The sequence below is a fragment of the Austrofundulus limnaeus genome, unplaced genomic scaffold (genome assembly GCF_001266775.1).
Source record: "Austrofundulus limnaeus strain Quisiro unplaced genomic scaffold, Austrofundulus_limnaeus-1.0 Scaffold632, whole genome shotgun sequence".
Taxonomy (NCBI): Eukaryota; Metazoa; Chordata; class Actinopteri; order Cyprinodontiformes; family Rivulidae; genus Austrofundulus; species Austrofundulus limnaeus.
Window position 1 is genome coordinate 206,141 of NW_013953034.1, and position 5,157 is coordinate 211,297.

Below are 5,157 nucleotides of genomic sequence, written 5' to 3' on the forward strand. Positions count from 1 at the left end.
CCTTGGCGGAGTCCAACTCTCACCGGAAACGAGCCCGACTTACTGCCGGCAATGCGAACCAGACTCTGACACCGGTCGTACAAGGACCTGACAGCCCTTACCAACCCAACGAGACAAATCCATGGCCTGATAAGACCAAAATATTTAAATCTTCCAATATCAAAATTTTATCATTTAGAATGATTCTGTTTGTTTGATTTCTGAAATTAAATTTGAGGACATTTCCAGCTTTTATTTTTTTATTTTTTTGGGGGGGGGGGGGCGGGGTATGAAAGATTGGTTTTTTTGAAATTTCATGTTATGTTGCTATTACCTCATCAAAAACATACCTAGAGTGTTGCTTTGATTCATTCGTACAGGTTTGAGAAACCCTTGAATCTTCAGTGTGGGAGCCATGTGGTGCTTGCWGGTACAAAGCAGCCCCTAACCTTCTGATACCCAAGCTTTTCCTGGATGTGCATTTTATTTTCTCTAAGAGACATGGGATAAGTAGGACCTAATAAGTATATTAACTAGACTCTGTCATGGTACAGGAAGTAGTTTGAGCAAAAATATAATGTCTTTATATGAGGACACCAGGTCTCAAAATGTCACTCTTTTTGAGTAATACCTAAGCAATTACCATAGAGAAACTTCATGGTGGTTCAATTTTCCTAGTTATTTTGGCAATAAAACAGCTAGCTGTTGACCAGAGCAGGATTACTGAAACGCATCATCATAATCAACAAACTTTCAGATTGCTCTTCAGTTGAAAAACATATTATGTGACATAACGTCAGGAAATCACAGAGCATATGACCAGAAAATCCTTGATATAATTAATGGTAGGACAAATGTTCCACTTGCAAGACCTATTTGTGAACTGTTMTAAATATTTCCAGATTTGTTTAACAAAAATTTGTGACCAAATATACCACTTACACTTACATTTGTAAGCTCTTCTAAATATTTGCAGGTTTATCCAACGTCATGGCACAATTATTAACAAAATTATAGTCCCAATGTCCTCAAATGAGGACTTTATGTTTACTGACATTGTACTTTGCTTCAGTTGTAAAACAATGTTATTTGCATGCCTTACAAAGTTAAAGTTGTAAATGTACTGAGCCCGCGAGGGGACATGGGGGATTTTTTTCTTTTTGCGTTCCCACGCAAAAATATTGCGTTACCTCGCAATACCTTTTGCGTTCCCTTGCAAAAGTCGTTTATTACTGTTGTGCCTGCTGGTTTATTAACAAACTCACGTGTTTACCATTAGCGAGTTAGCCTACTACTTTAATTCAGCTTCAGAATGAATATATCACACAAACACGCATGGAAGTGTGTCATATGCCAATATTTTAACACAGTGCAGCCACGCAACATCAATGTCAATTTCTCGAACTTGTGGCAACACATCTGGTTTTGGTAACCGGATATTTCAAAATTAAAGTCTGATTTAATTCAGTTCATATACAAATCAAACTTTTGCGTGGGAACGCAAAACAATATTGCGAGATAACGCAAAAGGAGGCTATAGCACCTCCCTGGAGGTCAGTCTGCAGCCAAGCTCCTGACCCACAAAGGACCCCTCTGCTGAAGCATTATTTGAAAAATATGCTGATAGGGAAAAAGTAGGTTCTTAAAGAGACAGAGTCCAGTTTCAAGGTGTTTCGATGCAAAGTCAATTTTTTTTTATAAATGCAGCTTTTTCGTAACAACTGATAGTAACATTGTTACTTGATTGTTGTATAGAATTGAACCATGTGCCTGGAATACATAAACCCCTCCCCCCAATATCAACAGGAATTAAAAAGTGGGTCAATTACGAATTCCTTATTTTTGCATTGTAGAAACTTTGCTAGTAGCTAGCAGCCAAGCGCAGCAAAACAGGCTCAAGATTTCAGGTGGTGCCCCTTGGACAATGTTCTAAATCTTACTGTTAATTTACATAAATAGTTTTGTCTTTTATATTATTTTTAATCTTTAGAAGTAAGGTTGTCTAATTATAATAGTTAACAACATATTTAATTTGAAACAAGAATGAGGAACGCCTCTTCATGTTAATGCTGTGGAGTGAGTGACATATAACTTCTATCAAGTTGCCCAGCGTCCCTTGGAGCCACACATTCTTTTTTAAAGGTGGTGGGCTTGGTTCTTCCTCTACTGTGTAGGCCTAATGTTAACAGTGAAGCAAAAGCTGTTCAACATGYCTACTGTAAAAACAGTCTACAATGCAGCATTTTTCCTCAATCATTAAATGCTAAAATCTGGGATATTTCTGAGGACAACTTTAACTGGTGACAGGTCGGAAATTTCCTCAGAAACCGGGGCTGTCTGGTCATCCTAGCGGTAGGGTTGTTTTCTGCAAGTATACTTGCTAAGTACTAAGTTAACATTTTAGACAGCTTTGTGACATTCCCCCCCACTTTATTTTACTTACACAAATGCACAAAGATTTGTGGCATTTGTAAAATTATTATGTTTTGTTTGTCAGACTAGCAAAGGTCAAGCAGAGGTCTTCAACGATGGGGTCAAGGAGCAGGGGGCTCTTGAAATTTTTGGGCAGGCTTTTGAAAATATCCCCCCCASAGTTATGTCTTTAAACGTATAGCATAAATGCAATGTGTATCAAATTGATAAATGGAAGCATCAAAATGTATTTCAGTCAGAAAAGCACACAATCAGCTGAACTCTGCTTTACTCACAGCTCCATGCGTTTTGCATGCAAAGAGAAGGACCTCCCCCTATCCATACTGGACAGGTCACGTGGCCCTGCTGGTGTGTTTTCTCTGTCAGATGGCTGAGAGCCTATAACAACAGTGCACGTCCTTATGAGAACAGTTATCAGTATATTCCTATAGGGGATCCTTGCTCTGTCTCTCCACCAGTTTAGGGATCCTAGAGTGAAAAACGTTGAAGACACCTGACCTAAGGTAAATTACCTATAGCTTTAGCGAGGTTAGCTTGAGCTAAGCTAACAGTTTCTATCTGTTTCCAGCCAGGCTAACTAATTGGACAAAGCTAACTGTTTTCATCTGTCTCCACATCACTAACACACAAAAAGAAAGAGTCATTATTTCTCTATCATGAAACAAAGTGTCCTAAAGTGACTTCCCATGTTCTCAGTCCTGGTTCTCAAGGACCCCTATCCTGCATGTTTGAGTTCTTTTCCTGCTCTTCAGTAGCCATTTAGGTTCTGCAGAAGCCAATCAATCACTCGTTCATTTAAATCAGGTGTGCCACAGCAGGGACACAATTAAAACATGCAGGACAGGGGTCCTTGAGGACCAGGATTGACAACCACTGCCCTATGGGACAAACAAACACACAAGGACACACATGTTTGCACACACCTATTAAAATGCACACAGACACACCCACAAGATAAGATGCAGCTGCATCTTATCTTGTGAAACCACCCAGGTTGCAAATTAATACACAGCTTCCTGCTGGATCAAGAGCTCTGTTTCATGTTTGTTTGATCACATACAAAGTAAAAGGATCTTGTAAAAACACACAACAAAGAACATCATTTAGATGAGAAATTATGCCTTGGTTTTATCAAAGGAACTTGTTGATATTCATTGATTTGGTTGTCTCCAGAGATAACTGCCCCTCATCTTGACAAAATGTTAATTTTTTTAATGTAAAAGTCTCAAAAAAATGGTATGTTTTAAAACTAAGAATGCACAGTTGCTCTAAAAATATAATTTAATATTTTTACATAGTTTTTTTAATGTATTGGATGAAAATAAAAAATGGAGGAAATGCCTGTTGAAAAGGGGAGTGGCTGGATTTCTTCTAAACAATTATTGATGTAAAATATAAAATATGACAAGTAGATTCAGTGCCTGAATAAAAAAAATTATGAATAAAATTTTAAAACTATTTTGAAATCACTATTTCAGTACATATGCTAGGTAAAGGTCCATGCCACACCCACCATACTCCATGCTTTATTGCTGTTGCTTCATATCTGCAGAGAGCTAGATGATGTTTTGGGTAAAATAACATTTTTAAAGGTTAAAAATAAGGGCAAGATGACACTTTAAATGAAAGCATTAAACCTCTGCTTTAAAAATGGAAATATTTTATTTAAAAAATGGAAAACCTTTCCTATTGCCTTTTTCATTTTATTGGATCAGCCTTTGAAATTTTATTTAAAGAAAATTTTTATTATATTCCGATTTCAAATTAAATAAAGTTGTGTTTGCACACCTGATTATTTGACAGTGTCTCCTGGAAGCAGAGGCACTGTCAGCTACTCAATGAAGTTTTTATTTGTACGTACTATAGAGAAAAACATTCACAGTCTTTAAATTTTGTACTTTTAGGAGGCATTTTAAGAAAGATTATGATGTTTTACCAACATTTTTTTTGAATGAACTGCCCATTTTTCTGTAAAATGTTAGCACTCAGGCCATGYTACACAAATTCTAAAACTTTCAGGCTCTTACCCGTCCGTCTAYGCAGAACTTTTTTGTTGTTGTTAATCACATTTTCATTTTTCACATCACTGTCTCAGCACATGCGTATCCCCTCATTTCCCTCCCCCTTCACTCTGAAAGCCGAAGCAAAGCCATGTTCACACTAATGGAGGATCAATAATGAATGATGAGGTTACACTTCTGATCATCCTGACACTAAGTCCTCTTCGCCTTTCTGCCTCCTCCATCTCCATCATAACCACTGCAGCACGAACCTCCCCACCCTCGCCCTGTTACACCCCACCGACACACTTTCAGGCAGCAACCATTTATTTTAAGAAGCTCAGCACTGAAAACACAAAATGAACCAAGCAGGATCCAGATACGAGCAGCTGGGGTGCAGGTAGGATGCAGAAACTTACCCCCCTGCCGGGCTGTCCCTGTCGTTTCTGCTGGTGGAGGTGGATGGTTTCGCTGCGGTTTACCTCCGTCTGGCTGTGTGGATGCAGGCGCCGGGCAACAGCATCAGCAACAGCATCAATGCTGCCTCCATGACATCACCATGGAGATGCCTTATTGGTCCGTGGCTCTGCCAGCATCCAGGCCTCTCAGCCAATAGAAGCAAGGTGAAAAGATGGAGGAGGGGGGCATTGTTTTGTGTTGTATTGCAGGGTGGGTGGTAGAGTCAGTATTTTATTACATGCTGCAGGAGGGTGGGATTGTACACGTGGATGTATAATGTAGAGGG

The 5,157-nt window shown here is 38.9% G+C and overlaps 1 protein-coding gene across 2 annotated transcripts in view; it reads right to left on the bottom strand.

Moving 5' to 3' along the window:
* The window catches only part of stmn4 (stathmin-like 4), a 24,838-nt gene extending 19,903 nt beyond the window's left edge, over nucleotides 1-4,935 (bottom strand). The window contains exon 1 of one of the 2 annotated variants that reach the window (XM_014027299.1): nucleotides 4,832-4,935. The gene's annotated coding sequence lies outside the window, so the exon portion shown is untranslated. Of the gene's footprint in view, nucleotides 1-2,687; nucleotides 2,852-4,831 lie in introns of those variants that run through there. The other variant, XM_014027300.1, reaches the window with a different exon arrangement.
* Nucleotides 4,936-5,157: the final 222 nt, after the last annotated feature.